The 27,066-nt window shown below is 37.2% G+C and overlaps 1 long non-coding RNA gene across 2 annotated transcripts in view; it reads right to left on the reverse strand.

Annotated features, from left to right (window-relative positions):
* Positions 1 to 26,535, reverse strand: part of LOC123384441 — a 192,702-nt gene extending 166,167 nt beyond the window's left edge. For both annotated transcript variants that reach the window (XR_006595534.1, XR_006595533.1), the window contains exon 1: positions 26,386 to 26,535. This is a non-coding gene — a long non-coding RNA (uncharacterized LOC123384441). The remainder of the gene's footprint in view (positions 1 to 26,385) is intronic.
* Positions 26,536 to 27,066: the final 531 nt, after the last annotated feature.

The following is a 27,066-nucleotide window of genomic DNA, read 5'->3' on the forward strand; positions in this document are numbered from 1 at the left end:
TGATACTTCTATACACTAATGAAATGGCAGAAAGAGGAATAAAATAATCCCCTTTACAATTTCATCAAAGACAATCCCTAGAAATAACTTTAAATAGGCAAAAGAGCTGTACTCTGAAAACTATAGGACAGTCCAAGAAATTGAAGAGGACATAAATAGAAAAGTATTACAATCAGAGATTGGAAAAACATGGTTAAAATGCCCATACTACGAAAAGAAATCTATAATTTAATGCAACTCCAATCAAAATACCAATAATATTTTCACAGAGCTAAAATAATCTTAAAGTCTGTACAGAACCACAAAAAAAAAAAAAAAAAAAAAAAAAAAAAAAAAAAAAAAAAAAAAAAACCTTAAATAGCCAAACTAATCTTAAGAGGAGCAAAGCCAGAGGTATCACAACCCCAGATTCCAAAATATACATATAGTAAAGCTATAGTAATCAAGACAGTATTGTAACTGGCACAAAAACAGACAGATCAAAAGATCAGAATAGAGTGCCCAGAAATAAACTCATACCTTTATGGTTCATTCATCTATGACAAAGTAGACAGTAATATACGATGGGGAGAAGACCATCTCTTCAGTAAATGAGGCTGGAAAAACTGAACAGCTATGTGCAAAGGAAGGACATTAGACCATTTTCTTATGCCATACACAAAAATAAACTCCAAACAGGGGGCACTTGGGTGGCTCAATGGTTAAGTATCTGACTTCAGTTCAGGTTATGATCTCGGGGTTCGTGGATTGAAGCCACTTGTCAGGCTCTGTGCTGACAGCTCAGAGCTTGGAGTCTGTCTCCCTCTCTCTCTGTCCCTCCCCTGCTTATTTTGTCTCTCAAAAATAAACATTAAAAATTTTTAAAAATTCAAAATTGATTAAAAACTTAAATGTGAGGCCTGAAACTATAAAACTTTTGAAAGAAAACCTGGGCAGTAATCTGTTGGACATCACCCTTAGCAACATATTTATGGATCTCTCTTCAGACAAGGAAAACAAAACCAAAAATAAGCTATTGGGATTTCATCAAAATAAAAAGCTTTTGCAAAACACAGGAAACAAAATGAAAAGGTAACTTCCTGAATGGGAAAAGATATTTGCAAATGATAGACGTTATAAGAGATTAAAGTCCCAAATATATCAAGAACTCATATACCTCAACACACAGATAAACACACAAAGTTTAAAAATGTGCAAAGGACCTAAATAAACATTTTTTTCAAAGACGATATACAGATGGCCAAAGACCTATGAGAAGATGTTCAACATCACTAGCCATCAGGGAAATTCAAAGCAAAACCACAATGACATCATGTTTGTTAAAATGGGTAGTATCAAAAAGACAAGAAGTAAGAGTTGACAAGGATGTGGAGAAAAGGGAACCACCAGGCTATGTTGGTAAAAATGTGAACTGGAACAAGCACTTTTGGGAGCCACTGCCCCAGGGGGAGCCACTGCCCCAGGGGGAGCCCATGCACAAGTGAGAGAGAGGGGCAGGGGGGTGGGGAATCCTAAGCAGTCTCCACACTCCACATGAAGACCGAGGCAGGGTTCAATCCCACAACGCTGGGATCATGCCCTGAGCCAAATCAAGAGTCATATTCAACCAGTGGCACCTGAGTGACTTTAAACACCCAACTCTTGATTTGAGCTCAGTTCATGATTTCATGGTTTGTGAGTTTAAGCCCCTTATCAGACTATGGGGACAGAGCAGAGCCTGCTTGGGATTCTGTCTCCCGCTCTCTGTCCCTACCCCCTTCTCAAAAAACAAACAATGAAAAAAAAAAAAAAAAGAAACACAGATCCTCAACCAAATAAGCCACCCAGGTGTGCCCCTTAGTTTTTGGTGTAAGTGATCCCTAAGAAAGAGTTACTACTAAAAAGATCATAATTCAGTTATTCCACAGCTAGGTATTTACCCAAAGAAAACAAAAACACAAATTCAAAAGATATATGCTCCCCTGTGTTCACTGCAGCATTATTTACAACAGCCAAGACATGGAGGCAACTTAAGTGCCCACCAACAGATTAGTGAATAAAGATGTGGTATTCATATGCAATGAGATATTACTGAGCCATAAAAAAAGAATGAAATCTTGCCATATGACAATATGGATGGACCTAGAGTGTATTATGCTGAGTGGAATAGGTCACTTTATGATTTCACTTATAAATGAAACCAAAGAAAACCAAAATAAAACAAATGAACAACAGCAATAACAGACTGAAATAGAGATCAAACTGACAACTACCAGAGAAGAGAGGGTTGGAGCATGGGAAAAAATACAGGAAGGGGATTAAGGGGTAGACATTTCTGCTTGTAAGTGATAAAGATAGTACGTACAGCACAGCAAATATAGTCAATATTGTAATATATGGTGACAGACATTAACTATACTTACAGGGCACATCACGTAGTGCACAGAATTATGGAATCACTACATTATGCACCTGAAAGTAACAGAACCTTGTATGTCAACTAACCTCAATAACTTAAAATATATACATGTTTTTCTCATTTACATTTATGTTGTGTATTTTGAGCATAAATATATACATTTTTTAAGTTTGAGGGGGAGGGGCGCGGAGGGGTGCAGAGGGCGAAAGAGATAAATATGCATTTTTATACACACACACACACACACACACTCTTAGACACACACAGTGGAGAATCCAAGATAATATAGTTTAGCAAGGATTCAAAAAACGTCTACCCGTCACCAGAGTGGACTGTATCCTGGATAATAATTGAACTTTAATCTCAGAATCTGTTTCTGAATTAGTAAAAACTATTGTTTTGATTACTTTTAATAAAGCCATAATAATCTTTTAGTGGCCTTCGAAGGTAAATGGAGTTGTCCCCAAATTCAACTGTTTGCCAAAGATTTACAAGATTTACCATCTTATTTGAACAATTTTCAATTCCAAAGTACATACTCTTTCTACAAAAACACATCAGATCAATCACATTCAACTTTGTAAAAACACACATATGTAAATACACCCTTACTGTAGGAAAATCCATTTTATAAGATCCTACCTATACAATAGAGAAATGATGCTTGGATGGTGCATACAGATATAAATCCTTTGTATTTTCTTCTTCCTCAATGGAATTCAGAAACTTTTTAAAGTGGTCATAAGACTGTAGAGTTCTGGTTCTTCTTCCCTGTTATTTATAAAACGTATACCATTTGGATTTTTCCCTCAAGTAAAATGATAAATATTTGTGTTATTAATGTATTTCTTAGAAAATGTCATCTCACTTGGTCAAATGGGGATTAAGTTATATTTCCGAGGTCTCAATGACAAAACTAGTAAGGATTTGCACAAGTTTTTCTAATCCACAACTGGTAGACAAGTGAAAGGAAACCTTTTCTATACTTTCTAAACTAACCAAAAAGATTTATAGCATTGGTATGTTTTAAGATTGTTTATGTTTATTCATTTTTGAAAGACACACAGAGCACAAGCAGGGGTGGGGCAGAAAGAGAGGGGGACACAGAATCTGAAGCAGGCTCCAGGCTCTGAGCTGTCAGCACAGAGCCCGACATGGGGCTCGAACTCACAAACCGCGGGATCATGACCTGAGCCAAAGTTGGATGCTCAACTGGCTGAGCCATCCAGGCACCCCACATTGGTAGGTTTTAGAGTCCTCCTTATTAGGCATTAACTTTGGAGCTACCTGAAGGTTTATTGACTCTCAATCTTCAAATATTTTCAGTTTAAATTAAAAAATATTTATCTTCATATAAAATCACATTTTGCATTGAAAGCATGCTTCATAATTATTCTAAAACGTTTAGGAAATCCATTAACTATAGTTCCACATATTACTCATTAAAAACCTAGACAATTATTTAGTATTGTTAAACTAACGAAATAGCAAGACGTTAGGTTATATCAATGTATTTATCTTAAACTGGAAATGTAACAAATTATTCCTGAAGTTCAATTAATTTAAACACTGGCATATTGAAAGGTGAGGAATGATACTCTGTATAGGGTGGTCAATCCACTTACTGGCATTGATAAAAGGAATACAAAAATATTGGAAACATTGAAGTGACAGATTATATAATATCTATGTCTAGCAATTAAATGTACCCTGGAAAATCTATCTACTGTTTTTTGAGTGTAGTAGTAACATTAGGTTCAGGTGTACAACAGTTCAACATTTCTACATGTTATGCTATGTTCACCACATGTGTAGCTGCCATCTATCACCATACAACATTATTGTATCATTGACTATATTCCCTATAATGTGTTTTTCCTCAGGACTTATTAATTCTGTAACTGGACAATTGTACCTCCCATTCTCCTTCCCCAATTTTGCCAATCTCCCCCACCTTCCTACAGCCTTGGATGTATTTTAGAGCTCATTTTGAAGTAGTTCCATTTTTAAAGTGTGGTTAGACCTCTTGATCTACACATACAGATGTAAAATACTACATGTATTGTTTAAGATATATTACTAATTCCATACATAGCAACTATACAACATAATTGGAGCGTTGTACCTAGTATACTATAATTACTATCATTAGTAAGTTTCTAACGCAGGGGGAAAAATCGACAGAAAATCTTTGTGTAAATATAAAACTGTTCTAATTTGCGATTTCTATAGACTGAATGTTTGTGTTCCTCCCAAATTCCTATGTTGAAACCTAATCCCCAATGTGATGGAATTTGAGGTGGGCCCTTTGGGAGGTGATTAGGTCATAATGGCAGAAATCTGATGAATGGGATTCACATCCTCATAAAGAGGACCCACAGAATGCATTCCTGGACTTCCAGGGAAAGTGAAAGAGTAGGAGGACCCTAAACTCAACTCCTGGGTACAACTACATAACACCAGTATCAATGTAAATTACCTAGACTATAATCCAAGGACTGGCAGGACAGAGCCTCCACAGCTAAAAATGTAGGGAAGAGGCAGTTAACAGTTGAAAGGGCAGAGACATGGTCTGGAGTCAAATGGATTTTTGGGACTGTCTGCAGGAGAGAGTGAAGCCATGGGAGCAAACAGCAGGGATAAAACCAATCCTCATACCAAGCACCTCAGGCACAGGGAACCCACATTAGAAGCAGAAGGGCATAATTTCCCAAGTTCTCACAGTCAGTGGCACTTCACATCTGGAACATTAAAAATCAGTAGGCTCCACTCTTGGAGAGCCAGGAGGGCAAGAGGACCCAAGTCTCCACCCTTAGCACAATAGGCCCTGGGAGAGACATCATAGAAGCAGTAGTTTGAAAAATACCTGGGATATATGGGAAGGAGATTTACTAATCTCAGAGCATGTGCTACAGGGGCAGGGACCTTTAGTACATTTCTCCAGGAACAGAGGACCTTGTGAGTGTCCTCTCCCTCCTGTACTCCCCAGCCTAGGCACACAGATATCTGTGGTAAACAGAGTGTCAACACTTTCCACCTATTTGGTTAACAGACAACACTGCCCTTGCATTCCCACGCAGACATGCCTCAACTCCCCGGAATCCTATTCGAAAGTGGAACCGGCTCCCCTCTCACAACAGGCCTAAAACACTACATCACACCTATTCTCCTGTCAACCTGACCCCTTTTAATACCCCTTTGAATGGCTACAGCAAATTCAAAGCAGTGTCACAAGCATGACAATGTGTAAGCAGCCTAGACAGGGACCAGCACCACTCCCAAGAGCCCTCCCCTCCACCCCCACCCAAGGAGAATGAAACAGAACCACACATGCCAGTACTACTGCATCCCCAGCAGTAGGCTGGGGCAGACATCTGGTCAGACTGCAGGGCCTACCCAACAAAATCTTCTCAGGGGACAACACAAGGAAAAGGCCCTGCAGTCCTATGCCACCAAATCTCCCATCTCTGCCAAATACCTGGTATGACTCAACTTAAGACCAAGATGACCCCAGACTGGCCTACTATCAAAACAAGAACCAAACCACACCAACAGGCAGATAGCCATTTCAGACAACTGGACTGAAGGCAAAAGCAGCTCCGTCACTACACTAGGGTACATGCAACCCAGAGAGGAGACACCCCTAAAGCACCAGATCTTGGTGGACAGGGGACATGGTCTTGCAGGCCACTACAGGGTATCTTCTTCCTAAGGCCATTAGGAAGGCCTAACAGAGAAATAGACACAGAGTTACACAAAAATGAGGAGATGGAAGAACAGGTCTCAAGTGAAAGAAGAGGACAAAAATCACAGGAGTGCTAAACGAAATGGAGATAATATACTTGACAATTTAAAGTAATGGTCATAAAAAGTACTCATTGGCCTTAAGAGTGGAGGATCTTAGTGAGACCCTTAACAGAACACACACACACACACACACACACACACACACACACACACACACACAGAATCATAAAGAACTCACTTATAGTTTATTGCACCCAATAAGAGACATTAAAAATACACTAGATAGAAAAAATAGACAAGAATGAACGAGCACCTGGAAGGCAGGTAATGGAGAACAATCAAGCTGAACAGGAGGAAAAAAAAATACACTTTTGGAACTCAACAACACCATCAAACATAGTAATATTCACATTATAGGGATCCCAGAAAAATAAGAGAAGAAAGGCAGAAGTTTATTTGAATAATAGCTGAAAACTTCCCAAATCAGGGGAAAGAAATCCAAATACAGGAGGCACATTTAGCCCCTACAAAAAATAAAAAATAAAATAAAATCAATCAACCCATGGAGGTCCAAAACCAAGACACACAGTAAAATGTGGTGATAAAGAGGATTTTACAAGAGAAAACAGTTACCTACAATGGAAATCCCATAAAGCTATCAGCTGATTTTTCAGCAGAAACTTTGCAGGCCAGAAGGAAATAGCATGATATTTTCAAAGTGCTGGCAAAAATAAAACGAAACAAAACAAAAAAACAAACAAACAAACAAAAAAACCACACACATGCAATCAATACCCTACCCTATCCAGCAAAGCTGTCATTCAAAATAAAAGGATATATAGTTTCCCAGAAAAAACAAAAGTTAAAGGAATTCATGACCATTAAGCCAGCCCTACAAGAAATATTAAGAAATACTTAAAAATATTAAAGGGGATTCTTTCAATGGAAATGAATACCTGGCTGAATCCATAAGCAGGAGTAGGAAACACAAAAGCAGTAGAATTAAGTAGATCTTCAATATTCAGCCAAGGGTTTCACAAAATAGATTGTAAAGTGTGACACCTCATATATAAAATGTATGGCGTGGGGGGAAGAGGAGTAAAGAATGGATTCAAACTTAAGTGATCATCAACTTAGTATAGACTTCTTATGCATAAGAAGTTATATACAAACCTACTGGTAACCACAAATCAAAAACCAGTAATAAATATGCAAAAATAAAGAGAATGCAAGTATATCACTAAAGAAAGTAAACCATGAGAGAAGAACGAACAGAGAAGAAATACAAAGCAAACAACTGAATAAGAAAAAAATGGCAATAAATATTTATCAGTTATTAACTTGAACCAAAATCGACTAAATGCTCCAATCAAAAGAAATAAAAGGGATGGAATGGATTTAAAAAAAAAAAAAAAAAAAAAAAAAAGAAAAAGACGGAAAAGAAAGACCCATCTATGCACTGCCAAAAGAGACTCATTTCAGACTTAGAGACACATGAAGATAACAAGTGAAGGGATGGTAGGGTGCCTGGGTGGCTCAGTTCGTTGAGCATCCAATTCTAGATTTTTGATTATTTCTAGATTATTTCTAAATTATATCTAGATTTCAAGTCATGATCCTGGGGTTGTGGGACTGAGCTCTGTGCTGAGCATGGAGTCTACCTAAGATTCTCTCCCCTCCACCCCTCTGTCACCCACTGCCCACCTCTTTTTCTCAAAAAGAAAAAAAAAAGTGAAGGAAAAGTATTTATTATGCAAATGGAAGTAAAAAAGAAAGCTGGGGTAACAATACTTAGGTCAGAAAAAATAGACTCCTCTCCTGAAACGAGGCCTGGCTCCCATTTTGACACATCTTGTGTGACCCAGGGCCAAATCTCGTGAAATCTCAGGCACCATCCATGACTAACAAGAGACAAAGACGGAGGATGTAGAAACATAAAAGGAATATCCAATAAGATAACAATCGTAAATATTTATGTACTCAGTATGTGAGCACCCAATACATAAAGCATCTCATCATTAGTAATCAGACAGACCAATCAATATCAATACAGTAGTAGGGGGCTTTAACACCCCACTTAAATCACTGGATAGACCATCCAAATAGAAAAACCAACAAAGAAACAGTGGCTTTGAATGACACAGTGGACCAGATGGATCTAATCGTCTTATTCTGCACATACCATCCAAAACAGCATACACATTCTATTCAAGTGCACAGGGAACATTCTCCAGAATGGATTATGTATTAGACAACAAAACAAGTCTCAACAACTAAAAAATTGAAATCATAACATATACCTTTTCTTATTACAATACTATGAAACTGTAAATATATGACAAGGAAAAATATGAAAAGGACAGAAGTATATGAAGGTTAAATAACATGCTACTAAACAATTAATGGGCCAGCCAAGAAATTAAGGAATAAAATACATAGAGTTACATGAAAAGGATAACACAATGGTCCAAAATGTTTGTGATGCAGCAAAAGCTGTTCTAAGAAGTTTAGAGCAATACAGGACTACTTCAAAACAAGAGCTAGAAAAAGAACAAAACCCAAGAACCAGTAATCAGTAATCAAAATTAAAAAATAACTCCCAAACAAAATTCCATGATCAGACAGCATCACATGGGAATTCTATCAAACATTTGATTATAGGTATTAACTTTTCTCTAAATTATTCCAAAAATATAGAGAAAGGAAAACTTCTAAATTCATTCTATGAGGACAGCATTACCCTGATACTAAATCCAGATGAAAGACACTAACCAACACCACCTACAGGACAATATCTGTAATGAAAATAGATGCAAAAATCCTTGAAACATTAGCAAACTGAATCCATAATACATAAAAAAAAAAAAGTCATCTACCATGATCAAGTGTAATTTATTCACAGGAAGCAGGGTAGTTCAATATTCACAAATCAACATGATACCTCATCAAGAAGAATAAAAGCAATATGATCATTTCAATAGATTCAAGAAATGCACTTGAAAAAGTACAACATCCATTCATGATTAAAAGCCTCAACAAAGTAGGTTTATAGGGAACATACCTCAACATAACCAAGGCCACCTATGAAAAACCTTCAGCTTTCATCATCCTAACTGGGGAAAAACAGAGCCTCTCTCCCCTAATATCAGGAGTAAGACAAGGATGTCCATGTTCACCACCCTTATTCAACACAGTACTAGAAGTTCTTGGCACAGCAATCATACAGGAAATAAAAGGCATCCAACTTGGTAAGGAAGAAGAAAAATTTTCACTATTTGAAGACAACTTGATACTATATATATAGAAAATCCTAAAGACTCAACCCAAAACCTCCTAGTGCTAATAAATTCAGTAAGGTCCCAGAATTTTTTAAAAATATAATCTCCACTGCATATCTATACACTAATAATGAAACAGCAGAAGAAGAAAACCATTCCATTCCCAGCTGCACCAAAAATAAAAAGACTTCTAGGAACAAACCTAACCAAAAAGGCAAAAGACCTATACTCTGAAAACTATCAAACACTGGTAACAGAAATTGAGGAGGACAAACACACATGGAAAATATTCCGTGTTCATGGATTGGGAGAAAATTGTTACAGTGTCTAACCTTCCCAAAGCAACCTACACATTTAATGCAATCCCTATTAAAACACCAATAGCATTTTTTTCTTAACAGAACTAGAACAAATAGTTCTAAAGTTTGTACGGAACCATACAATCCCTGAATAGCCAAAGCAAACTTGAAAAAGAACAAAACTGAAGGTTTCACACTCCCAGGTACCAAGCTATACTACAAAGCTATAGCAATCAAGACAGTACCATACTGCCACAAATACAAACAAATTAGATCAATGAAAAAGAACATAGAACCCTGGAATAAACCCATAATAATATAGTCAATTAATCTTTAACATTGGAGCCAAGAATATGAAATGGGAAAAACACAGTTTCTTCAAGAAACAGTGTTTGGAAAACTAAACAACTACATGCAAAAGAAGGAAACTAGACTATTTTCATACAGCACACAAAAATAAACTGAAAATGGATTAAGGACCTAAATGTGAGACCTGAAACCATAAACATTCTAGAAAAGAGTACACAACAATAAGGTCTCTGACCTTGGTCTCCTATGGGAAGAGGGGGAAAAAAAACAAAAAACAAAAAAACTATTGGAACTACAAAATAAAAAGCTTCTGCACAGCAAGGGAAACATTCAAGAAAACTGAAAGCAACCAACTGAATGGAAGAAGATGGTTGTAAAGGACATAGCCAATAAAGTGTTAGGATCCAAGATATATAAAGAATTGAAACAACTCAACACACAAAATTTATATGGGAATAAAGTATGCGTAGACATTTCTCCAAAGATGACATACAGCTATCCAACAGACACATGAAAGGATGCTCAATGTCACTCATCTGTGAAATGCAGATCAAAATCACAGTGAGATACCACCTTAAATGAGAGTGGCTAAAATAAACAACACAAGAAATAAGGATTTGCAAGGATATGGAGAAAAAGGAACTCTCATGCAGTGTTGGTGGGAATGCAAAATGTTGTAGCCATTGTGGAAGACAGTATGGAGGTTCCTCAAATGATGAAAATTTTAATTACCATAGGGTCCAGGAATTCCACTACCAGGTACTTACCTAAACAATACAAAAACACCAATTCAAAAAGAAGTATGCACCCCTACGTTTAATGCAGCATGATGTACAACAACCAAATTATGGAAGCAGTCCAAGTGTCCATGGTTAGATAAACAGATAAAGAAAGTGTGAGATCACACACACACACGCACGCACACAGCCATAAAAATAATGAAATCTTGTCACTTGAAATAGCATTATACTCTCTAGACACATACAGGTTAAGTAAAGTAAGTCAGAAAGACAACCATAGGATTTCACTACATGTAAAATTCAAGAAACAAAAGGGGAAAAAAAGAAACCAAAAAAAACTCTTAATTTTTTTTAATGTTTATTTTTGAAAGAGACAGAACAGAAGTTGGGGAGGGGCAGAGAGAGACAAAGACAGAATTCAAAGCAGGCTCCAGGCTCTGAAGAGTCAGCACAGAGCCCAATGTAGGGCTCAAACTCGTCAGCCACTAGATCATGACCTGAGCCGAAGTCAGACACTCAACCGACTGAGCCACCCAGGTGCCCCAAAACAGACTCTTAACTATAGAGAACAAGTTGATAGTTACCAGAAAGGAGGTCAGTAAAGGATGGGTAAGATAGGTGAAGGGGGTTAAGCACTCATCATGGTAAGCACTGAACAATGCATAGAATTGTTGAATCATTATGTTCCATACCTGAAAGTATAACAATGTATGTTAACTCTGCTGAAATTACAGTTTAAAAAACTAAAATGAATTAGAGGTCCCAGAGAACTCCCTTGTTCCTTCCATCATATCTTCTCACACAATGAGAAGCTATCTATGAAGGAGGAAGTAGACTCAGACACAATCTGCTACTGGCACCTTAGTTTTAGTTTTCCCAGCCTCCATAACAGAAGTAAAGGTCAGTTCTTTGTACCATCCAATCTGTGGTATTCTGTTATAGCAACTTGAATGGACTAAAAAACTGGTACTGAGAAGTATGTGTGTGTGTGTGGGGGGGGGGGGTTGCTGCTGTAACAAACCTAAAATGTAGAAGCAGCTTTGGAACTGGATGATGGGTAGATGCTGGAAGAGGCTGAAAAAGTTTCAAGCTGCGTGCTAGATAAAGCCTGCATTGCCGTGAACGGACCATTATGGATGATGTTAGGGAGAGTCAAGAAAAAAAGGAGCGCAATAGAGAAAAGCCTTGGACTTCTTAGACCATACCTAAGTAAGTGTGAACAGAACATTGCTAGAAATGTGGACAGTGAGGGCTATTCGCAGGAGATAAAAATGTGAGGTGTGTTATGGTACACTGGAGAGAGGTCTATCCTGTGAGATTGTGGAAAGAACTTCACTGGATTGGGTTTGTGTTCTAGTGTTAAATCCTAGTCTACCTTCAAACTCTACTCAAGCATCACTCTTGCTAGGAAATCATCCTTGAATTCGTAGTGTGATAGGAAAGCCCATTTTCCAGGTTTTAATAGCATTTGTCACATTGTAATGTAATAAACTTACTTGCAAGTTCCATCTCTGCTGAACTGTACACTCAAAAATGAAGGCTGGGAAGAAAAGTATGTAAGATGGTAAAATGTTTAAAAGACATACTTGCAGTAATGGAAGTAAAGAGGGAAAACGTGTGATAGCACTCTCCCTCTCAAGAAAAAAAAAGTACAGAGGTTAAAAGGAGTCTAACTAGACATCCCTGATGCAGATAAACCAGTCTGTTCTAATACCATTTTTTCCCATATCATGGGATTTTATATTTTGTCTGCAGGTTAAATAGGTTTATGGGAAAATTCTTTCTTTACAAAATACCTACTGACACCTCAATCACAAGAAGTTCTATAAAAATAAGAACTCTGGATGCTACATTAAGAGAAATTTGAAGGAGTTGGGAGGCCATTAAGCTGAAAATGGGAGACATGAACAGATCTTCGAATTAAGAACATATATATTAGATTTTATTTCTGAAGTATTAGAAAGAAACCAAAGCCACTTTACATAAGTCTAAAAAATTGAGGACCATTATCAACTAGGTTGGTAAACTACTATTTTTCACATCCCCCCATGTAAAGACTTAAGCAAAGAATTTTGGCTTCTTGGTTAAAGGAGGACTAAATGATAAGCTTTTCGTAGAAGTCAGATTGTGGAAGAGCCAAGATGGTGGAACAGCATGGAAGGGTTTCTGTTTTTGTTGTTTGTATAGTTCTGAGTCCCGTGTCCATGAAATACAGACAGATCAACACTAAACTATCTGCACACCTAGCACACTGATTTGAGGACTAACACAACAATCTGCACAACCTGAACCATAGAATTCAGCAGGTATGCAGCACAGAGGTGAAGTGGGTGAGAGAGAAGTTGTGGAGGGCAGGGAGCTATTTTTGCTTGTGGAGAGAAGACAGAGACAGGGGGAGAGTACAGGAAAAGCATCCCCCCTCCAAAACAGCTAGAGAGAAAGTGGAAATGTGGAAACAGCTACAGGGACTGAACTAAAAAGGGAGAAAGGAGAAAGAAGAGTGTTTAAATTCCATTAAGACTATCAACAGGGGTAGCGCAGAGTCAAACTCCACAGCTCAATAGCTGGTGGTGCTCTGGTGGGAAGAGAGAATCCCCAAGAGCACAGTGAGATCCGGGAATCCTTGGTCCACACAGGGAGAAGCAGTTCCCCTGCTGGAAGGACATTTGGTAAAGGCTGTGTGGCCACCTGGTCCCACATTTGCTGGTGCCAGAACAAGGTCATTAAGGGTAAAGCCTGGTGCCAGATGTGTGTTCTGATTCTCCATAATCCCTGAAACACTGCTGCTACACAATTGCATGAAAATTTTCTGTGGCAGGCTGGTGCCCAGCTGCAGTCTCTGGACATCAGCAGCAACACGGTCCTATGAACATTCGTGGGTGCGGCAAGCACCTGGCCATAGCTCAGTGAGACCCTCTGGGTCTAAGTGGATCAAGCTACAGTCGCTCATAAGTGAGGGGTCAGGAAACACAGCAGCATCTGAGATAAAACTCAGGAGGGAGGTGCCACCTGGCAACCTGAGGACTTGGTCACAGACCGTGTAAGCAGGGAGTAGACAGAAGCCAAAGACAACTGATAGGTGCACAATTGCTGATTGGGGAGAACAGAGTTCTGATACTAGAGATTGGGTAGCTGGGTAATGCCATTTTCATTACTCACACATGCGCATACACACCTATAAGCGCTACAACAATCCAGCCCAGTAAACCAAGCAGTTCCATCTAGTGGAGAATGGAGCCATTACACTAAGCCCCGCCCAACTGGACCAACCATTCTTCATGAACACAAGTCTCTGTGCCTGCCTAGTTTATGGACTATAAAGTGCTATATAGTTTGACATCTGGGGTCAAGTGATGTAATTTCAAATAATATTTCAGTCTGTTTTTCATCTATTCATATTTCATATTTCATCTATTTTTTCATTTTCTTGAAAACAGACAAAAATTTTTATTAAAAATATGATTTTTCTCTACTTTATAAATTTTTCAAATTCTGTTTTACTTCCATTTTATTCTATTTCATTGTAATTTTTTTCAAGTTTTCAAAACTTCCCCTTCTTTATCTACTAAAGCTCCTTTCAACAACTAGACAAAAACACATTTAGAATCTATCATTTGTGTGTGTGTGTGTGTGTGTTTATTTTTTCATTTAACTTTACCTTATTAATTCCTTTTCTCCTTTCAAAATGAGGAAGCAAAGGAATTCAACCCAAAAGAAAGAGCAGGAAGAAATGACAGCCAGGGACTTAACCAACACAGATTCAAGCAAGATGTCTGAACCAGAATTTAGAATCACTAGAATACTACCTAGAATATGAACAGTAGCTAGGATTGAGAACAGATTAGAATCCCTTTCTGTGCAGAAAAAGAGAGTAAAAGTTAGTTTGGATGAAGTGAAAAATGCTATAACTGAGATATAATCTCAAATGGATACCATGGCAGCAAGAATGGATGAGACAGAGCAGCAAAGCCATGATATACAGGACAAACTTATGGAGAATAATGAAGCAGAAAAAAAAGAGGGAGACTAAGGCAAAAGAGCATGATTTAAGAATTAGAGAAATCGGGGACTCATGAAAAAGGAAAAACATCAGAATCATAGGGGTCCCAGAAGATGGAGAGAAAAAGGGGTAGAAGGGATACGTGAGCAAATCATAGCAGACAACTTTTCTAACCTAGGGAAAGACACAGACATCAAATCCAGGAAGCACAGAGGACTCCCACAAGATTCAACAAAAAACCGACCATTAGCAAGGCATATCATAGTCAGATTCAAAAAAAACTCCGGCAAGGAAAGAATCATGAAAGCAGCAAGGGAAAAACAGTCCTTAACCTACAAAGGAAGGCAGATAAGGTTCACAGCAGACCTTTCCACAGATTCTTGGCAGGCAAGAAAGGATTGGCAGTATATATTCGGTGTGCTGAATCAGAAAAATATTCAACCAAGAATTCTTTTTCCAGCAAGGCTGTCATTCAAAATAGAAGGTGATAAGCAGCTTCCCAGACAAACAAAAACTAAAGGAATTTGTGACCACTAAACCAGCCCTGCAAGAAGTTTTAATGGGGACTCTGAGGGGAGAAAAGATGGAAAAAAAAAAAAAGACTGAAAGTAACAAAGGCTAGAAAGGACCGGAGAACATCACCAGAAACTCCACTTCTACAGGTAACACAATGGCAATAAATTCATATCTTTCAGTACTCACTCTAAACGTCAATGGACTCAGTGCTCCAATCAAAATACATAGGGTAACAGAATGGAAAAGAAAACAGGATCTATCTATATGCTGTTTACAAGAGACCCATTTTAGACCTAAAGAAACCTGGAGATTGAAAGTAAGGGGATGGAGAGCCATCTATCATGCTAATGGTTGCCAAAAGAAACCTGGAATATCCATACTTATATCAGAAATCTAGATTTTAAAATAAAGACTGTAACAAGAGATTAAGAATGACATTAGATGATAATTTAAGGGTCTATCCACCAAGAATATTTAACAGTTGTAAACATTTATGCCCAACATGGTGTCCCAAATATATAAACAATCACAGATATAAAGAAATACATTGACAATAATACAATACAAGGGTACTTTAACACCCCACTTACAACAATGGACAGAACATCTAAACAGAAAATCAACAAGGAAACAATGGCTTTGAATGCCATACTGGATTAGATCAACAGTTATATTCAGAACATTTCATCCTAGGGGTGCCTGGGTGGCTCAGTTGGTTGAGCATCTGACTTCAGCTCAGGTCATGATCTCATGGTTCATGAGTTTGAGCCTCGCATCAGGCTCTGTGCTGACAGCTTGGAGCCTGGAGCCTGCTTCCAATTCTGTTTTCCTCTCTGCCCCTTCTCTGTTCATGCTGTCTCTATCTCTCAAAAATAAAAATTTTTAAGTAAAAAAAATATTTCATCCTAAAGAAGAATATACATTCTTTTCCAGTGCAAATGGAACAGTCTCCAGAATAGATCACATACTGGGACTCAAAGCAGCCCTCAACAAGTACAAAATGAATGAGATCATACCACGCATAATTTCAGACCACAACACTATGAAACTCAACAATCAACCACAAGAAAAAAAATTGGATAGACAATGAATATATGGAGATCAAAGAACATCCTACTAAAGAATGAATGGGCCAACCAAGACGTTAAAGAGGAAATTAAGAAGTTCATGGAAGCCAATGAAAATGTTAACACCACAGTCTAAAACCTCTGGGATGCAGCAAAGGCAGTCCTAAGGAGGAAGTATTTAGCAATCCAGGCCTTCCTAGAAGAAGGAAGAAAGGTCTTAGATACACACCCTAACCTTACACCTTAAAGAGCTGGAAAAACAGCAAATGAAACCCCAAACCAGCAGAAGACAGGAAACAATAAGGATTAGAGCAGAAATCAAGGATATTGACACCAAAAAAACAGATCAACGAAACCAGAAGCTGGTTCTCTGAAAGAATTAATGAAATTGATAAACCCCTAGGCTAGTTTGATCAAAAAGGAAAAGACCCAATAAAATCAAGAATGACAGAGGAGAGATCACAACCAACACAGCAGAAATAATGAGAGAATATTATGAGCAATTATATGCCAATAAAATGGGCAATCTGGAAGAAATGACAAATTCCTAGAAACATATACACTACGAAAACTGGAACAGGAAGAAATAGAAAATTTGACAGACCCATAGCCAGTAAAGAAATTGAATTAGTAATCAAAAATCTCCTAAAAAACGAAAGTCCAGGACCAGTTGGCTTTCCAGGGGAATTCTACCAAACATTCTACCAAGCTATACTACAAAGCTGTAATCGAGAATATATGGTACTGGCACAAGAACAGACACCAAGATCAATGGAACAGAATAGAGAACCCAGAAATGGGCCCACAAATGTATGGCCAACTAATCTTTGACAAAGCAGGGAAGAATATCAAATGGGAAAAAGTTTCTTTAGCAAACGGTGCTGGGAAAACTGGACAGCACCATGCAGATGAATGAACCCGGACCCCTTTCTTACACCATACACTAAAACTCAAAATCGATGAAAGACCTCAACATAAGACAGGAAGCCATCAAGATCTGAGGAGAAAGCAGACAACAACTTCTTTGGCCTTGGCCACAGCAACTTCTTACTCAGGAAGTCTCTGGAGGCCAGGGCAATGAAAGCAAAAATGAACTACTGGGACCTCATCAAAATAAAGAGCTTCTGCACAGCAAAGGAAACAATCAGCAAAACTAAAAGGCAGCCAACGGAATGCGAGAAGACAGTTGCAAACAACATATCACATAAAGGGTTAGTACCCAAGATCTATAAAGAACTTATCAAACTCAACACTCAAAAAACAATCCAATGAAGAAATGGGCAAAAGACATGAATAGACACTTCTCCAAAGACGACATCCAGATGCCCAACTGACACATGAAAAAATGCTCAACATCACTCAGCATCAGGGAAATACAGATCAAAACCACAATGAGATACCACCTTACACTTGTTAGAATGGCTAACATTAACAACTCAGGCAACAACAGATGTTGGCAAGGATGTGGAGTAAGAGGAACCCTTTTGCACTGCTGGAGGGAATACAAACTCGTACAGCCACTCTGGAAAACAGTATGGAGGTTCCTCAAAAAATTAAAAATAGAACTACCCTAATACCCAGCAATTGCACTACTAGGTATTTATCCAATTGATACAGTATGCTGTTTTGAAGGGGCACATGCACCCTAATGTTTATATAGCAGCACTATCCACAATAGCCAAAGTATGGAAAGAGCTCAAATGTCTATCGATGGATGAATGGATAAAGATGTGGTATATATACACAATGGAGTATTACTCAGCAATCAAAAAGAATTAAATCTTACCATTCACAGTTAACTGGATGGAACTAGAGGGTATTACGCTAAGCAAAATTAGAAAAAGACAAATATCATATGACTTCACTCACTTTAAGGACTTTAAGATACAAACAAATGAACATAAGAAAGGGAAGCAAAGAAAATCAGGGAGGGGGACAAAACAGAAGAGACTCTTAAATATGGAGAACAAACAGAGGGTTACTGGAGGAGTTATGGGAGGGGGGATTGGCTAAATAAGAAACATTAAGGAATCTACTCCTGAAATTATTGTTGCACTGTATGCTAACTTGGATGTAAATTTAAAAACATTAAAAACGAAAGTCATACTGTGTATTGCTTTGGAGGGTCTTGCCCTTGGAACCATGGGTTTACATTTCAGGGTGATGGAGGAAGGCTAAAAATAGGGTCTATGGAGAGCAAAGAGGGAGTTTCTTTATATTCTGGAACAAAGTTCTCTCTTAACTCCCCTAAGGGGCAGAGGAACAGATAAGCAGACCACTTTATATAAACTTGGAGTTTCATAACTTTGGGGTTCCTCACATGGAGTTCAACTCCTGTACATGCAGGTGATATTAAACACTTGTGTTGCTTCATGGAGATTTAGAGAAACTGGTGCTAGATTGCTTTGTGAACTCTGGTCTCTTATAGAGAAGTCTGGGTTAATTTGTTAGTTTGTAAGCAGAAGAACATTTTATACCTTTCACATATTTGAAAGATAAATCTTTTACAAACCATTTAAACATTTTCAGTTACTAAGTATTTACTATGTGTTGTCTTCTGGGACATCTGCTAGGAAAATAAAGATGAATATGATACAGTCAAGTCTTGAATTGTCCACAATCTAGCAAGTGAAACATAGATGAGAAGAGCTAAGTGTATCATGGTATAATGTGCCTCTAAGAGGAATACACAGAATGTCCTGAGGGCTTAGAGTAATTAAGAATACATTTTTAGTAGTTGAAGAAATTAAAAGAACTTAGAGGAAATGTAACCATCATTATAAAGGATTATCTTTTGGTTAAGAAGCTGAATGGATGTAACTTTTTCTATGAATTCTGAAGATCTAGGATTCAATGACTCAATGTAAAAGCAAAGAATTATGGCATGCTTGTTAATGGGTTTAATGAAAGCTAACTCATCCATCAAATACAGAGTACCATCATGTGTTTATGATAAAACAATATAATTAGACAAGTTTTCCTCTGCCAAAAAACATACTGGCTCCTGCTCTTATCAGCCCTTCAAAGCAACTTGGGTTATGTTTAACACCCTATTACAAGATTCATTACACTGCAATATGATAGCTCAGTTTTTCCACAAAGTCAACTTTTTGATGGTATGGGTGATTACTAAGCACCATGAAATCTGATGAGAAAGTTAGAGGTATCTGCTATAGCCTACCGTATACCTAATTGTTTCCCAATATTCATTTTCCTTTTTATGCATTTAATACATTTACAGATATATTTTAACTGGCCACATGGCTTCTCAGCTCAACACTTTATATCCTCACTTCTTTCACAGTTAATTGAATCTATGTAATTAAGCTTTCATCATGGGTTGTAAGTAGAGATCATGGCTGAAATTCTGAATATTACACTTAATATGAGTGGGGATACATTTTCCTCTCTTAGTCTCTCCCTTATATGTGGGGTACAGATACGGTCAAAAACTTCATTAACATCTGTAAGGACTGAGGTAAGAATAAAAATGGAGACCTGCATACCTGTATAAATATTTAAGAGACCTATTATAACAGTTATATAGAGTATTCTCTAGCCTTCTCACTTGATAATTTCATCTTCTTAACCTGGAAGGCCAGGTTTAAATCTAGAATTTCCACTTATCCACTTTCTGTGTAACAACTTGGGAATACTTGGAAACCTTGCCCCTAGCTCAAGGTCCCTGACTGATTAGCATACTACTGTCTCATGTACTGTTCTGCACAGTAAGATTGGCTGTAGATATGCATGAATACTCCAGATCTCATGTCTAAGCCCCATCTATACCCCAACCAAATAGTACTCCTTTAGGTTAACGGGTACACACACTGCATATTTACCTTCAGAATGACAGTCTTGGCCCTGTAAGCAAGAAAGTTTTGGAAAGGAATACGGAGTTCCCAAGTACTCTGTAGTCTAAAGGTAGAAGCACAGAATTCAGGTACACATGAACCCTTGCTCTTGGGCTTGCCGCCATATCCTGAGAAGCACAGAGTGATGAGCAGGACCATTTGCAGCACAGAATACAAAGAAGCAGGTCTTCCTGCCCAGCTCTAGGAGTGCTACTAACTATAGTGGTCGTGAGCCAATTTCCACCATTTACATAAGGGCAGTACACTACAGCTACACACTCCAATATGGCAGACACTAGTCCAAATTGAGTGGCTAATCCAAATTGACAGGAGTTGCAAATATAATGTATATACATGCTTTTAAGATATAGTAGGAAAAATGGTAAAATATTTCAATAATTGATCTATATTGATCTCATGTTGAAAAGATCTGAAATATTGGGATAAATAAAATAAAGATTATATTATCTTCTAGTATAGTTAGTAGAAATTTTTAAATTTCTGGTTTGGCTTGCATTTTATTTCCAATGAGCATTTTGTAGAGACTGTTATGGTAACAATATGAAGAGAACCCAGATCTCTGGACAATTCTGTGGAACAAAATCTACTTGCTGGGAATAGCTCATTTCCTTTTTTACTATTATTTAACTGAGAAGTAAATGGTCTTGTTGGAGCACCACATTCTTGGGGGCTCTTTGTTGTACTAGTTGAAACTACATACTCAGTAACATATGGATGATAAGTAACATTTCAATAAACAAGGTATTTCGCCCACTGTGGCATAAACAGACACATAACAAGTATTAAAATACACTAAATTGTATGATCCATGTGAGGAGAGATGGTTATATTCAGTGCATTCTTTTTTAAAGTCCTTTATTTTTCAGATGAATACTATCACCACAATGTTAATGGAGATACAAAGTACTAATGGAACATATATTAAGAGTTTCATGCCATAGTAGGCAGACCTCTTAGAGAAGCAGAAAATGTTTCACATGGACATTTTTTAAGGAAATAGGCAATAGCAGGAAGTGTCTAACAATAAGCAATAACACAGCTGGGTATGGGCTACAGATTAGTAAATTTGTATTTTTCATTATTCAGCTCCAATATACTCTGCAACTGATAAAACTTTTCTTGGATGCACTTGCTTTAGGTAGCATGAGTCTATATAGTGTACAAGGAAAATGTATCTTTATTATATGAATATATTAGGCAGCTTATATGGAGATTGGAGGTTGCTTAAAAACCATCAATACTAGTGATGACCAAAATACTGTTCTGAAAATATTGTTTTTCCCAAGTCATTACTATGTAATTTTAGAGCTAATCTATTTTGCCATCTTTATTTTAAATTGGGTTTAAAAGATGTATTGTTTACAAAATGGTTTTTTGGGATTATTTGTTTTAGCAGCTTTTATGGGATTTCTTTATACCCAGTATTTGGAGGAAAAAACCAAATCCATAAGAAAATATCAGACAGTAAATTTTAAACAGTAGTTCTGAAATATCTGTCATTTGACAAAACCATATTACTTTTTAATACTTGAGCATTGGAACATTCTGTATAAATAGGAGCACTTAGATCACTCCCTTTGCAGTAGATAGGTTTTAATCAATTTAACCCATAACTTTTCAAAACCTTCCAAAATTCGTTTCACACAAGTTTTTATACTCAAGAGTTTTAACCAAACTTTGTAGACAGTGACGTAAAACTCTCCTCTATACTTAAATAAGCTATAGGACTTTTAAAGAGGTTGAATAGAAAAATTGTACTAATATTAAAAAAATGGAGGAATTCTAACTATTCCTTGGGCTGTTGCTAACATGGAAGGTAAGCAATGTTGAGTTCCAAAAGAAAACCATGGAGTTGGTTTTGAGTTGTTTAGGTTTCTTCTCCCCACCCCCCACCCCCACTGATAAACCAAAAATGAATACTGAAATTTTAAGGTTTTTGCAAATGTTGAACAAATATAGTTCTTAAGTTTGGAGGATGCCCTAGACATCCAACCAAGGTACCTGATATGATTAAACTTGACTGTTTTAACTTCTTACTTATTTCACTAAACATGAGGAGTCTTCTTGAAAATCCAGTGAAAGCTGACCAATAACTGTTGTTACAGTCTTGGAGAAACATATCCCAGAGAACCATGAGTGACATTATTAAAAGATAATGAAAAAGTAGAGTCTTAATAGGTGCTTGAAAAATGAGCAAACACAACACTGGTATTCCTTGCTAGCTAAAAGATTGCTAGCTAAAAGTATAAGTGAAAAGTATGGAGGTTTAAAACAAGGACAATAGGGGCGCCTGGGTGGCGCAGTTAAGGGTCCGACTTCAGCCAGGTCACGATCTCGAGGTCCGTGAGTTCGAGCCCCGGGTCGGGCTCTGGGCTGATGGCTCAGAGCCTGGAGCCTGTTTCTGATTCTGTGTCTCCCTCTCTCTCTGCCCCTCCCCCGTTCATGCTCTGTCTCTCTCTGTCCCAAAAATAAATAAACGTTGAAAAACAAGGACAATAGTGGTTTCTTTTTTATCACAACTGGTAAGTGTTAATTTCTTAAGGTTTCCTTATAAAACTCTTCCTATAATGTTTTAGTTCTAAAAAAAATGTTATTGTGTCTTAAGTTATAGATCTATAATTAGGACTATTCTTTAGATAAGTAGCAAGATGGCAAAATGCTATTTAGATCAATTTTTGCAAAATACTCTTATTGTCTTCAATACTGAAAAATATGCTCATTCGTATTCTTCTAGCTCTTTCCACCTTGCCTCTATATAGGACTATGCCAGCCCGAATAAGCACAAGAATGTGTTGAATAAAAATATCAGTGAAGAGTAATAATCCTATATTCCTAAAATGGCGTTGTAAATTTTACCAATTCTAGATGCACTTCTAATTTCATGAACTATTGGGACATTCCTTTTGATTTTATGAGAACTATATAAAAGCTCATTATCTAAATCTGATTTAAAAACTATTTCTAAAATCAAATGTCTAAACAGAAGCCAAAAATTATTCATACACCCTGAAGAAAAAAATAAAAATTAGATCTAAGGTGACTTCAATGTGAGCCAAATGGCATAATGAACCTATAAAATGCTTAGTGAAATGCAGTCAGGCTTGTAGATGTGTTTACCAAAAAGGAATGTTCTGCTTTCATATTTATTATGATCTTTCACCGATTTAAGACTCCTATATACTGAAACTCAGTAAACATCTTTAATTTACATAAACCACAGCATTAAAAAAAAAATACAAGAATGGATTCACACACACACACACACACACACACACACACGTTTATTACACCAGCCTCAGCAATTAGAAAAGAGAAAGATGTTATGGAGGCTAAGGAATATTTAGTAAAAATATTATCAATATATATTTCCTTAGGAATTAATGCTGCAGTGGGATTCATAAATGCCATTTACCTTAGTTTCACTGTTTGAAATCAATGAACTGAATCTTCAGAATACAATTTCAATAACATACTTAAGAGTCCAATAGGCATCATTTTTTACTTCTATTAAGTTGAAAAGTCAGAAGGAAGGTCTAGTTTACTTAGAGGGAGTTTGTTCTAAGTGAGATTTTACTTTTCAGACTGTTGGGCTAATGATTAACGTCACATACCGTACATCTTCGTCTAGAAACTGTGGGGTCTATTAAATGTAATTACCTTTCCCCATGGCTTTAAATTGACGGCAGATTCAAAATGAAGGTGGCTTCTATTAAATTTAATTACTTCCCCCTGAAGCTTACTTGGCAAAACTGTGACTAGTAATGAAAGTGGATTCTATAAAAAAGCTGCATGGTCAAGGTGTGGCTATTAAATTAGCAATGTTATTAATGAAAAAAAAAAAGTAGGACAATACTTGAAATGGGATATTTTTTTATTCATGTGTATTTTTGTGACAATATGACTGGTACATTAAGTTCTCAATTTTCTACTCATTTCAACTTTCAAGCAGTAAGTTATTTATTGATTATAATAACAAGGAAAAATAATTTTCAAGAACTTCATCTAATGTTTCCCTGTATACAAAACAGGGACCCTTTCATCATTTCAATTCAATTGACGTTTTAAATCAACATGATGTAATAAAAGAGGAAAAGAATTAGAAAAACAAGTACTGTTCTTATTAACTATATAATCAGTTCCTTCTTCCTGAGCCAGTTACCTAATCTGAAAGAATATGCCCTACCTACATAAGACAAATACTAAGAAAATTAGAGAAAAAGGGTTGTTTTGCAAATCACTTTGCCTTTAAAAAAAAGGGCCCTCTATTTTGGAGCAGCTTAGATTTACATTAAAAAAATACTCACCTATTAACTGATCATACATTCATTCAACATTCAATGTTCAATTGACTATAGTCAGTCACAATGCAGCAGTCCTGTATTAGAGGTATAAATACTTATCTATAGGATTGTATAATCAAGCAAGTGTGAATACAAAAGTCAAATACTTTGTCACTATGGGAAGAGCCTGTGATGGTTCCAGAGCAGATTTTCCGACCCATGGGGAACATTCATATCCCTTGCCTCATCATTTGTTTAGAAGTGTACTGTAAGGAGACCTGCGTGGCTCAGTCAGCCATCCAACTCTTGATTTCTGCTGAGTTCATGATCTCACAGTTCCCGAGTTCGGGTCCCTCGTCAGACTCTGCACTAACAGCATGGAGCCTGCTCAGATTTATCGCTCTCTCTTTCTCTCTCTGCCTCTCCCCCACTTGTGTTTTCTCACCCTCTCAAAATAGAAGTTTGGGGGGAAAAAGTACTATAGCCAAATCTAGTATCTACCTGCTCTTCCAGCCACACCATAAGCCCAGTCTTGAAACAGGCACCAATTTGCAGAGTCCCTCCACTTCAGGAGATGCTCAATCTCCCACAGTGGTCTCTTGAGAGAAAACCTCGCACTATTCTTGAGGTAGGAAGATAGTTAACTTTCCATCCTCCTCCCTGGCTATAAGGACATACTCTCAGCATCAGAGACAATAGCAACAGTTCTCTCAAGGAAATTTCCATCCTCTTGATATCCTAACATGAAGGCTATCTGTATTACCAAAAGGGACTATTTTTAAATTTTTCTCTTATAGCTTAGTCATGAACTAGTTCTCAGATATTTTTCTTTTCTGAATCGGTTTTCTTGCTTATACTTATTTTTGCACCCGTTTTCTATTATAGTTCCAAATTTTTTCTTTTCAATATATTTTTTTAATAGGATAGTGATGAGCATGGAATACTGTGGGAACAGAAGCGTTACTAAATAACCTAGGTAAGAGGATCATGGATGCTTCCTAGACGGAGAATCGGAGGGAAAATGAAAAAGAACTAATGCACGGATTTGCTAAGTGAAAAGCATAGGGAAGGGGAGATTAAACAAAAGGAACAGTACACGTAAAGACTCAGAGGTACCAAGGAGCATCTTTCATTTGGAGAACCTGGTTAGAGCACAGCAAGAAAGCGTAGTGCAAGATATGCAAACAGGCTAATTTTGCAATTGAAATTTACGGTGACTGAGAAATTTTTCCACCAACATCCTCAGATTTGTTCTAATAAGTCTTCCTCTAAACCAACAAAATTTTCAAAATTAAATGACATTTTGAGGAGACAGCTTTCATCCTTTTATGTATAGTATTATACCCAATGAGCTTGCTTTTATGGTTAATAAAGTTAATATGCTGAAAATCTATATTATTATGTATTCTGAGCACAGGATTTGTCTTGTTTACTGTTGTACCTTTAATTTCTGGCAAGAAGTTCTCAATATAGTATCAAATAGTTGTACAATGTTTATTAATAAGTTCTGGATAATGCCAATAAAGTGTTAAATATTGAAAGTATAGATTTCACAGTATTCTAACAAATACTTCTACGTTAGTTTTCTCTGTCACAAATCACCACGAATGTTAACCATTTTGCATTTTTTATGTGTATCCGATCACCAGGCTATATACCTTAAACTTACACAGAATTATATGCCAGTTGTATCTCAATAAAGCTGGAAATTACAAATCACCACAAACTATGCGGCTTAAAACATTACCAATTTAAGTATATTATCTTACCATTCGGGAGGTCAGAAGCTCATCTCAGATAAAACCAACATAAACTCAAAACATGGACAGAAATGGTTTTCTCTCTGAAGACTCTAGGAGAGATTCCATATTCTCACCTTTTCCAACTTTCAGCAGACAACTGCATCCCTTGCATAGACGACCCCATCCTCCATCTTCGAAGCCAGTATTGCAGCTCCCTGACTATGCTTCTGTGGTCAAGACTCCCACTGGTTCTCTTCTGCTTCCCTCCTCTGCTTTTAAGAAGGCTTGTGATTACATTGGGCCCACGTGAATAACCCAGGTTACTCTATTTTACGGTCAATTGATTAACAAAATGCACCTTTGCCATGTATCTCACCAAGTTTTAGTTTGCAACATCCAGGTCCAAAGGTTGTCGGCAATTGGACGTGGACATTTTGTGGGCCCCATTATTCTATCTACTACAATCCAAAATGCTAAAATCATTTGTTTGATATGCAATTTGATCTTTAAGTTTGTGCTTGGGAAAAGCAAGAGGAAGCCACATACCAAGGACAGGGGAGGGGGTGAGAACTCTCCCAATGCCTGGGTCCGGCTCACAGGTCAATCAGAGGTCACATCTTTTGGATGCCATCCCCCCAACAGGTGTATATCATTAATGACTAACATTCCTGTTTTGCTTCCTAATATCTGTACTCAAAAAAAAAATATCCGTTTGTTGTTAGATAAATTTGGAAGCACAACACAAGTATAATATTAAAATGTAATCCTTCAATTTTAAGTGTCTTATAATCCATATCTACTGATGAGAGAAGACA

The sequence above is a fragment of the Felis catus genome, chromosome A1 (assembly GCF_018350175.1).
Source record: "Felis catus isolate Fca126 chromosome A1, F.catus_Fca126_mat1.0, whole genome shotgun sequence".
NCBI classification, from domain to species: domain Eukaryota; kingdom Metazoa; phylum Chordata; class Mammalia; order Carnivora; family Felidae; genus Felis; species Felis catus.